Source organism: Pinus tabuliformis, chromosome 2_2 (genome assembly GCF_031772625.1).
Source record: "Pinus tabuliformis cultivar Carrire ecotype Pingquan chromosome 2_2, CPIR1, whole genome shotgun sequence".
In the NCBI taxonomy this organism is placed as follows: Eukaryota; Viridiplantae; Streptophyta; class Pinopsida; order Pinales; family Pinaceae; genus Pinus; species Pinus tabuliformis.
The window spans coordinates 37,731,635-37,743,745 of NC_142300.1; the positions used below are offsets into that span (position 1 = coordinate 37,731,635).

At 34.4% G+C, this 12,111-nt stretch overlaps 1 non-coding gene across 1 annotated transcript; it reads left to right on the plus strand.

Annotated features, from left to right (window-relative positions):
- Positions 1 to 11,105: 11,105 nt before the first annotated feature.
- TRNAL-CAA (transfer RNA leucine (anticodon CAA)) lies at positions 11,106 to 11,186 on the plus strand. The gene has a single exon. It is a non-coding gene; the product is annotated as a tRNA-Leu (tRNA).
- Positions 11,187 to 12,111: the final 925 nt, after the last annotated feature.

Consider the following 12,111-nt stretch of genomic DNA (forward strand, 5'->3'; position numbering starts at 1 on the left):
TTCGATCCAAATGGCTCTGGATAGAACCTATAAGAGGGTCTCAAAAAAGAAGTAATTTCTTTTAGGCTTGTATCCTCTTTCTGGGTTCACTAGGATTTTTCCTAGTGAGAACCTGATACCCCTATTGTCATCTCAGCAAATACTCTTTGTTCCACAAGGAATTGTAATGTGTTTTTATGTTATTGCAGGTCTGTTCATTAGCTCTTATCTGTGGTGCACAATTTTTTCAATGTGAGTAGTGGCTATAATAAGTTCGATAAAAAAAAAAAGGAATTGTGTGTCTTTTTCGTTGGGGATTTCCCGGAATAAATCGTTGTATTTTCCCACGATTTCTTATGAAGGATATTCAGATGATAAAAATGGAAATTCAAGAAGGTATTTCCCCTTGTCGTGTTCTTTATATGGAAATAAAGGGTCGACAAGACATTCCTTTAACTCGTACTGGTGATAATGTGAACCTAAGGGAGATCAAACAGAAAGCCGCTAAATCAGCCCGTTTCTTGCGTGTATCCATTGAAGGGTTTTGAAATCGGGGGTGTCTTTATTCTCGACATACATTCAAATGTAAAAACATTTGAATATATGTCGGGGATAAAGGAACATGAATAAATATCCAATCAGGAAATTTCAATAAATATTTCATTGTATGAAAATGGAACGATATACGATCTTTACGAACAATATACTATTTTTATGAAATAGTATAGAAAGAGGTAATATAGAAAAAGCAATAAGTTAAAATAGAACTTGTACCAGTAGATGAATATGATGTATCAGAAACAACAATTACTAGATAGAGTGGTCCGGTTTCCCTAAAACTAAAATGCTTTTTTCCTCTCATCACGATCCAATTATGACTTTTTGTCGTTCTCTCATTTTTCAAGAGCGTTTGTCATCTTTGGAGATAACTGGGGAAATATTCGTAAAGGATTTAGTGATCAGGATTCAAAGGATCTTGGCAATGAATAAGACTTATGTTACTTCAAGTTATTCTTCTAAAAAAGAAGAAGATGAAAAAAATGAATAGATAATTGGTCCACATATAAATGATTTGGAATGATCTCCTTATGCTCCGTCTCACCCATTATGAAAAAACCTTTTACTTTTTTCCCGAGGATATTTTTTTGATCGGGATCAAACAATTATGCAATAGATCAATCTATGGATCCCATACCTCATTCTATCGCTCGTACTTTGTCTAGATTTCGGACAAAACTGACAAGTGAATCAGGGTCGTTAGCGATTCACGAATTGGAAGTGTCCGAATATAAAGCATTAGTTTCCCTACGATATCTCGCATGCTTAGTAGTACTGCCTTGGGTAATTCCTATTTCACTACGGAAAGGTTTGGAGCCTTGGGTTACAAATTGGTGGAATACGGTTAAATCTCAGAAAATTTTTGATTATCTCCAGGAACAAAATGCTCTGGGAATATTTGAGAAAATAGAAGAACTACTCTTGTTAGAAAGAATGGTGGAGTATTCTTTGGGAACACATTCACAATCTCTTCGTATAGAGATTCACAAAGAAACGATCCAATTGGTCGAAATGTACAATGAAGATTGTATCCAGATAATATCACATTTATTAACAAATCTAATAAGTTTTGCTTTTATAAGTGCTTATATCATTCTGGGTAAGAATAAACTCGAGATTATCAATTCTTGGATCCAAGAATTCTTCTATAGTCTGAGCGATACAATGAAACATTTTCTAATTCTTTTAGCAACCAATCTATGTATTGGGCTTCATTCACCCCATGGTTGGGAACTGATGATCGATTCGATCTCCGAAAGTTATGGATTTTCCCATAATGAACGAATAATATCTGGTCTTGTTTTAACTTTTCCAGTCATCTTAGATACGATTCTTAAATATTGGATCTTCCCTCGTTTCAATCGTATATCTCCTTCACTTGTAGTAATTTATCATTCGATGAATGAATAAAGAATAGGTAGGTTTTTTTCTCCGACAGAAACAAATGAAACAGAATAATAAAGTGTTTTCCGTGTTCAGGAATTAGCTATTCCTCCCCTTCATTCTTCTCCTGGTGCGAGACTTCCAATTTCTTATTTTTAGGTTTGGTTGAATAAATATAGTAGCAGAATTTTTGGCAGGTAACTATGATAGCTACCTACTCTCACCCCAAAAATGATTTGGAACCAATAATTGAACCATGCAAAATAGAAATACTTATGAATGGGCGAAAAAGATGACTCGGTTAATTTCCGTCCTGGTCATGATACATATCATAACTCGGCATCCATTTCGAATGCATATGCCATTTTGCACAGCAGGGTTATGAAAATCCCCGAAAAGCCACTAGACATATTGTATGTGCCAATTGTCACTTGGCAAAAAAATTTGTGGATATTGAGGTTCCACAGTCCGTGCTTCCCAATACCGTATTTGAAGTAGTTGTTAAGATCCCCTATGATATGCAAATGAAACAAGTTCTTGCTAATGGCAAGAAAGGGGCTTTAAATGTAGGAGTTGTTCTAATTTTACCTGAGGGCTTTGAATTAACCCCTCTAGATCGTATTTCCCCTAAGATTAGACAAACGACGGGTAATATTTATTTTCAGAATTATCGTCCCAATAAAAAAAAAACATTATTGTAATAGGTCCTATTCCCGGTCAAAAATATAGTGAACTTGTGTTCCCCATCCTTTCACCAGATCCTTCTACTAATAAAGAAGCTCATTTCCTGAAATATCCCATATATGTGGGTGGTAATAGAGGAAGAGGACAAATTTATCCCAACAGGAGTAACAGCAACAATACGGTCTATAGTGCTTCAACAACAGGAAGAGTGAGCAAAATTTTACTTAAAGAAAATGGTGGATATGAGATAACTATCGATAATACATCAGACGGTGGGCAAGTGGTTGACATTGTACCTCCAGGACCAGAGCTTCTTATTTCAGAAGGTGAATTGATCAAGGTCGATCAACCATTAACGAATAACCCTAATTTTGGTGGATTTGTTCAAGGAGATGCAGAGATAGTACTTCAAGATCCATTACATGTTAAAGGTATTTTATTATTCTTAGCATCTGTCATTCTGGCACAGATATTTTTGGTCCTTAAGAAGAAACAACTTGAGAAAGTTCAATTGGCAGAGATGAATCTTTAGGTCCATAGATTTTTGAACACAAAGTTTACTTATTGATTCAAAAATGAATACCCCTTCGGAGCCTTTTATCCTTCTTCTCCCTTATATATTATTGATAAAATGTTCATTTAGATATATATCTAAATTGGAATAAAATTGAAATATGGAGTGACTCCATAAGCACTGGAAAAGATCAACTTGTTGAATGATCCCTGATATGCTATATCGTGTACTATATACATGCCATTCCCTCCTTTTCTTGTCCAAACAATCCGGAAAATAGAGATAGATCGTAGGGAGGAGAGATGAGGAGAATAACTAAGCATTCTTGGAGAATATTCCTATTTTCTCTTATCCCATTCTCCTATTTCATTATTTGAAGAACTAATTGGGTTTCCAATCTTGTCCTATTCGTCAATTCCTTCGTAATTTGAAGATTATTTTGTACGTTCTAATGAAAATTCCTAAAGAAGGAAGAGTAGACAAGTAAGGGGAAATATCACTCATAAAAAAAAACCTATAAAAAATTGATAGGGTTTGTTCCTAATGAGAGAAAATGAATAAAAGGTGTTTTTCCTCATATTTCGGGTTTTTACAAAAACTTCGCATAATCTTCCATCAGATAAATGAGAAAATATTTAGTACTTAATATTATTGGTTTTTCTATTGTTCCTTCGACAGATATTTAAATTTGATCGATCCAAATTTTTTTCCGATCATATAGCAGAAGAATAGATTGGCTCATCACTTGACTGAAAAGCATTGAATGAAGTAAATGACAGAGTCATTTTATTTGTACAAATCTTCTCTCCTAATTCAGATTAATATAGAAAGAATCTCAAAAAGAGATTTCGATAAGGCCTTATCAATTTTTCACTTTCGCATGTATACTATTTCCCACAGTAAGTGTATTTCACCTACTATAGGGATGACCCTAATCCGGAATATGAACCATAGAAAAAGACACCCAATAGACCAATCACGATAATACCAGTTACAGTACCTATCAACCAAAGAGGGATCCTTCCAATGGTATCGGCCATTTCTCTTACTCCCTTTCACATTTTCTTAAGTGGTCATACTCGAAACATAAACAGTCATAGCATAGATAATTATGCGTATTGGATCTCTTTGAATGGAGTGAGAATATTATCATTGTTCCTAATTGAAAAAATAATTGGAGAATGGAACAACAAGTACAAAAATTAGTAGCAACCCCCAGTAGAGACTAGTACAATTCAATTCAACATTTTGGTCGTTCGGGTTCGGTTGTGTCATATCTACATACTTCCTCTTCCTTTAGTATAGAGTTTATCTTTGGATGAACAGCATTGCCGATATTGATCCCAAGAAAAAAACTGTAGGGATAGCTAGCCCGTGAACGACCAACCATCTAACTGCAAAAATTGGATAAGTTCTATCTATAGTCATTAGTGCCTCCTAAAAAGATCTAGTAAATTCGTCGAGTTGCTCTAACAGATCGAAATGGCTAGTTACTAATGGAACCTCTTGTCGACTTTTTGTGAAATACTCATTTGGCCGGGGGCTCCCGAACACATCATAAGCCAAACCCGTGCTTACAAGTAACCAACCTGCAATGAATAGAGAAGGTATGGTAATGCTATGGGTAACCCAGTATCTAATACTAGTAATAATGTCAACAAAGGAGCATTCTCCTGTATTCCCGGACATGCTCAACTCCATATATTATTGTAAAGTCAATCAAGGGGGAATTGATCCCATGAAAGATAGAGATCGGGAAATGGAAAACTACTGATATCTTCTCCAATCCTTGTTCGATTTTCAATTTTATACCAAGGGTATCTTTAAAGTCTACTGGACCAGTATAGCTAGCTTTCTTTTGACACAGCAATACAATTTTGATGATCATCGAGAAGGAACGGGAAAGAATGATTCTGTTCCTGCCAGCAGTTATTCTATCTCTGTTTGGTCAACTAAATCCCAATAGAAAGAAGAGAATATTGCATGTTCTGAGGTCCGTCCGGGCGTAAGGAACCCCAACTCCCTCAATCAATGTTGTAACAATAGCATAGTGGAAATTTTCGATTGGAATTAACTTCTGCATACGGGTGGCTTTAGAACCGAAAAATAGGATGAGTGCTGCTTGCAAAGGATATCAATCACTATCAATAAAACGCATCCAGAATATTATTCTTTTATATTCTTCCTTTTTCATTCTGACATGACATTATGCCCGTGCAGATGAACCCAGTAATTCAAATTGCATGAGGAGCATTGGTGCTACGCAGATGTATGTTGTTTTTCCAATAGTATCCGGCACATATGGAGTTATGCCACAGACTTATTATATAGTACCTTGTATTAACGAGTAGGTGTTACTTATTAGATAAAACCAAGTGGATAGTGCAATAGAACCTAGTCAATTTTAGGTATGTGAAATTACAACTTACTCTTTGCAATAGGTGGAATTTCTGTAATATCGGGCTCTACTCGCTCTAATAATTAATATTGAAAAAACCTAATCCGTCTATAGGGTTGAATTATTGGATCAATAAGATCGAGAAATGAAAGGACAAACTGGATATTCATATTCTTTCTTACAACTAAACGTGAAATTCACAAAATTTTGGCTATGTCTATGGAGATTTTTCTTCCGGTCCAATCTCTGGACCGATATCTACTAGTAAAAAGATAATGCCAGGTGATCCAATCGTACTGATTGAGAATTCATTCACCATGTAAGAAGATTACATTCGACAATTTGTGAAGGGGTTTGTCGATGCTATTCATTAGTTGCTCGATGAATGATTTCTAGGCTAATGAAGAGATTTCTACTATAGATCTCCTCTCATCCATGTTCATTCATACATATCCTATAGTAGATATAGGATCCTGAATTGGTATGAATTGGGACAATTGATCTTTTGTATTCTGATCTCAAGGTTACGAAAAGAAAAATTTAGGTAATTGTCTCATGAAGATAGGTATAAACCATATTTCATTCAGTCCTTCCATGCTTACTATAACTATAATTATTTATTTCGGTTTCTTATTGGCTTCTATCATTTTCACCCTAGTCCTATTCATTAGTTCGAGCAAGATACAACTTATTCAAAATGAAGGAAGGGGAAACCCTCTCAGTTCACTATTTCAATTTCAATAATTTTGTTTATTCCCTCTATATAAATTTCTGATCATTGAGATTCATAGCAAATTAAGGGTACTATCTAGTATAGCTATTATCCCTACTTATTCCGTTGAATAGAAATGATTGAGGCTTTGCCATCCGGAATTGTGTTAGGTCTAATTCCTATAACTTTGGCCGGATTATTCGTAACTGCATATTCATAATACCGACGTGGTGATCAGTTGGATATTTGATCCTGGAATATCCTCCAATTTCATTGGCCTCCTACTTTTCCTGGGAGGTCATATTCCATTGCTCGTTCCAATTGGAATGAATTATCGATAATTTTGAGGGTTGGATTTGATAGGAACATAATCACGCTCTGTAGGATTTGAACCTACGGCATCAGGTTTTGGAGACCTATGTTCTACCGAACTAAACTAAGAGCGCTTTCTTTAATATTCGGAGATGAAGGAAAAATACCTTTTGTTGATACTCTTAGAGAAAAACACTTTCCCATCTGATACAATTCAATTATTTGATGTTCCCGTCGAATCGATATCAAATGATCTTTCATTCCTTTCTTTCCATAGAAAAGAAGGGAAAGGTAGGGATGACAAGATTTGAACCTGCGACATTTTGTACTCAAAACAAACACGCTACCAAGCTGCACTACATACCTTCTAATCATTAGACAATGTTATTTTATTTTTATTTTATAGAATTTGAAATCTGTTTCCCACATTTTTCCACCTTCATTTCTCTTCGGTCTTGTGAGTGAAAAGACTTTATACATGTAGGGTCTATGATCTAGAATATCACTATTCATTATGGTGATGAAACATCTTTTTCCTTTTCTATAAATAGGACCACAGCCCAAATCACATTATATATCTATATATATATATATATCATCAGTTCCGAGTTTTCTCTAGGATTCATAACTATTGATATGGTTGAATCACTTACACATTATGATCAATAAGGAGAATTTAGAATGCAAGATCTAAAGACCTATCTTTCCATAGCGCTTGTGTTAGCTATTCTATGCATCCGTTTTTTAACCGGCCTATTGATAGAAATCAATCGTTTTCTTCTAGATGCTCTTATTCTTTCCTTTTTTTTAATTTTTTTCCTCCCCTTAAAGCCAAGGGAAAAAATATTGTGCTAGATTGACTTCTCCTACCTCTTGGAAAAATTAGTGCATTCAGCCCCAAAAAGGATCTATGCTTAGGACTGGAAGGGGGTAGAATTCAAGTAGAAATATCGATCTAAAGATTCTTTCCACATTCAATTTTGTAAGTAAAATTGAAAACTCACTCCTGATCAATCATTCTTTTACTTTCAAATGTTTCACCGTAGGATCTCTGACTATCAACTTCTATCCCTTTTTCATTTTGAGTTCGAAAAGCAAAACCAATATTCAGAGTAAGTTTATGGCTAAGAGTGGAGATATAAGAGTAACAATTACTTTGGAGTGCACTAGTTGTACCCAAGATAGTGTTTATAAAAGATTCCTGGGGATTTCTAGATATACGACTCGGAAAAATTGACGCAATACACCTATTCAATTGGAATCAAATAAATTTTGTCCCTATTGTTACAAGCATACCATTAATGGAGAGATAAAAAAAAAAAGAGTTTAAATGTACTACTCCTACCCATGGATAGGAATAAATCACAGATATAAAAAGAAATGGTATTTCAACAAGACCTTTAATGGAACAATATTTAAAAAAGATTGGAATAAATAGTATTCAAAAGATTCATGAAACAAACTATGGATAAACCCAAGCAATATTTTCATAGAATTTGAAACCAATTCGCAGACGTTTGAAACCAATTCGGAGATATTTGAAACCAATTCGTAGACATTTGTCACCTATTAGGTCAGGATATCGGATCGATTATAAAAATATGAGCCTAATTAGTCGATTTATTAGTGAGCAAGGAAAAATATTATCCAGCCGAGTGAATAGATTAACTTCAAAACAACAACGTCTAATGATTAACGCTATTAAACTTCTATCTTTGTTACCTTTTATTTATAATGAAAACTAATTTGATCCATGGGAAATAAGCCTACTCCTTAATCAAATCCGAGCTGGAATATCTATTTGATAAAGATGTAGATCTTGAGTCTATTGTTGAAAAAGTCAACAGGATTTCATTTTTGGAAAAGAATTGGATTGAATTCTTTTCGTTCATTTCCAATCCAATATGAAAAAACTTTTCAATATTTTGACCTTCCTGGAGGGAATTCTCCGGGAGAATCTGTTCTATCCATTCCATCTTTACCTATTTATTTCATCTATACCTAACCTATTTCATCATTTGATAAGTTGTTTAAAGATGGTGGAAAAGCAATTACTATCTAATACAATTATTTGTGCAAGTGTTTTACGATTTGGAAGCAACTGCCTCTTGTACAAATATTGGATGAATCTATTATAAGAAACCCCATTGGCATGAGTTGCTGCATTATTCTGAGTAATCCACAAATGACGAAGATCTCTCTTTCATTTACCTCTATCTCGGTGGGCGGAAACTAAGGCTCTAGCACCCCCAAAAAACCAAACTCTGCCTTACATAAAGTTTCCAGAGTACGATTAACCTCTGGATTTGAAATCACTGTTTATATACCTGGGATTGACCATAATTTACAAGAACATTCTGTAGTATTAGTAAGAGGAGGAAGGGTTAAAGATTTACCCAGTGTGAGATATCACATTGTTCGAGGAGCCCTAGATGTTGCCGAAGTAAAAGATCCTCAACAAGGGCATTCTAGTGCGTTGTATATTCCTACTTATCTAATACTTGTATCATTTCATGATGATTCCATGTGAATTGCTAGAAACATGTTAAGTATATAGCTAACCTAATAACGAACGTTTTGTAAGGGGACTAGAGCAGGCTACTGTGAAAAAAAACACGATCTTATTTTTCATTGGCACTATTATATGTCCAAGGTTCAATATCGAAATCATTTTCGAAGTTTTTGCTGATTGTTTCAACAGAAAATTCAAAAATACCTTTACCTTTTTAGAACGGGTTCAAGTCAAATAGAAATGATTTGAAACACTTTTTTATACACTATTTTTTAAACCTAAGGACTTGATCATATAGATATGTAAAATACAGGATTTCTGATCATAGAAAAAGAAAGAAAGGGAACGGATACTCAATTGAGAGTGAGTGAACAGAATTATATGCATAAAGAATATATCTCATCTATGTAGATATAATAATGCGGAAAGCCATATTTGACGAAAGTCATATGTACGGTTTGGAGGGAGATCTTTCATACCTTTAGAGATCCACCCTGCAATATGGAGTAAAAAAGAAAAAATAAATGATTTTCAGCCTTTATGAAATAGATTCTTGAACCTTTGTCACACTCATGTCATGGCGAAGTACTACTAAAAAAAAAACAACCTGCAAAATCTGATCCTATTTATCATAATTAATTAGTTAACATGGTGGTTAACCGTATTCTTAAAAACGGAAAAAAATCATCGGCTTATCGAATTCTTTATCGAGCCATCAAAAATATTCAACAAAAGACGGATAAAAATCCACTATCTGTTCTACGCCAAGCAATACGTAGAGTAACTCCCAATGTAACAGTAAAAGCAAGATGTGTGGGTGGATCGACTTATCTAGTTCCCACTGAGATAAGATCAACCCAAGGAAAAGTACTTGCCATTCGTTGGTTATTAGGGGCATCTCAAAAACGTCCGGGTCGAAATATGAATTTCAAATTGAGTCACGAATTAGTGGATGCTGCTAGAGGGAAAGGCAATGTTATACACAAAAAGGAAGAGACTCATAGAATGGCAGAAGCCAATAGAGCTTTTGCACATTTTCATTAACTCATAAACAGGATCGAGATCTACCTATCTATATAGTGGATTAATATATTCTGATAAATTAGAAATTGATTCCCGTTCAGATTGGACAATATGTTTATCCGAACAAAAGAGAAAAAATAAAAAGAAAAAAGCATAAATCATAGATAGATCTAAGTCCTCTTGGGAAGGCTTCCTTAAGGAAAAAGGAGATAGATTATGGAGGAATATTCGATCCTATTCATGAGATTATGTAAATCTCCTAAACTTGGAAGTTAGAAACTTTTTCTACTCTTTTGGAGATTGAAATAAATTACTAATTCATGATCTGACATGTACAAAGTGAAAACTTCATTTTCAATTATACCCTGAGATCGTTTGAAAGAGTTTCATTTTCTTTTCTTTCATTCTGATTTATGGTCTTTCTAGCTATATGGTCTATCCAGGGGAAATATTTAGCTTCAAGAAATAGTAAATGATCTCATAGATACACAAATGTATAACTCTCCACGAATTTGGATTGTGCTTATATCCATAACTGTAGGAATTGGGTTTGAACTTTAGTTTTTCCAGTCCCTTTTCATCAATGGACCCCTTATGAAGGGAAGAAGTGTGATTAATTTTAAAAATTATTACCTCTCTAATAAAATAGATTGAATATATATCTATCTTTCTTTTTTATAAATGTTTCTATGGACATGTGGAAAAGAGAAAGAAAAGGACTGTTACCCCTACCTCCACTCGGACCAAGACATCACTTTTACCGAAAAAAGTTAAAGTTTTTGAAAATATTTTTTATTTTGTACCATATTCAATTCTTTAGGTTTCTATTGAATTGAAAAAGAAAGGATGTTCATTGAGTCGTCTTGTTTATTTATAGAAAATCTCCTCCAGATAAAAAAAAAATTATGATGAACCTATATGACCAATCGTATATCAATACTTGAATATGCTATCTCTAACATATGTTCATTCATAGATCAGGATATTTTTCATATATATATATGAATGGAATAGAATTTCTTTTTGGGATGCCTTGATGGTGAAATGGTAGACACGCGAGACTCAAAATCTCGTGCTTAAGAGCGTGGAGGTTCGAGTCCTCTTCAAGGCATAATATTTCTCATGCTTATTGAATGAGCAATATTATGGCAAATCTCGTAGAGTATCTCAATAGATTGAGATAGATTCTCTGTTGATACGAGGTATTCCGACAATCGATTACCTACAAGTTAACGTTGTTGGAATAGGACAGTGGATCACAGGTAGGATCAGATCTTCTCTACCTAATGAGGAGTCCATTCCGAATACACCCTCGTATTATGAGGTATATTTCATTAAGTAAACAGATTGAGAAGATCGATCAATAGATTGACCAGATACCACCTCCATCAAGATCTTGCAATATACGGGAGTTACGACCGAACCTCACCAACTATATCCATGTCGAATCCTGTGACTCTATCCTTTCCTCTCTTCAAATAGTGTGGAAAAAAAAATGCTAGAACCGAAATCGAGGAAATAAGGAGTAAGCATAGTCTAGTTAACTTAATGAGATATTATTAGACTATGCTTACTCTTACATGGTCGAGATCTCAGAGTGAGGAACCTCAAATTAAAGATCTATCAAGTCTTTATAGGATCTTAAATTGGAGCATATGTATAGCCTCTCACTGATTCCCACGACCCTGCTACCTAGTCAATTTTCTTTTACTTCATTCCAGATTCTTCCAGCTGATATCAAATCTTAATCCTGTTGTATGAATTGAGTGTTCAATTTCATTGGGAAAAAGCCATTTCTTCTCCAACAATGTCTTTGTAATTTGATCGAATAACATTCTGTTAGATAGGAATAGATTTGATAAATATTCATAACTCTCGAATAGAGTATTATAAAGAAAAGATTCATTAGATAATAACCTATTGGTTCCGAGCCATCTTTGGCGATGAATTAACAACTGGAAGCGGTCAACCCTTTCTCTCGAATTTTTAGTCAACCAATGGTTATATGAATATATAGGAAAATATGGTTGCATACG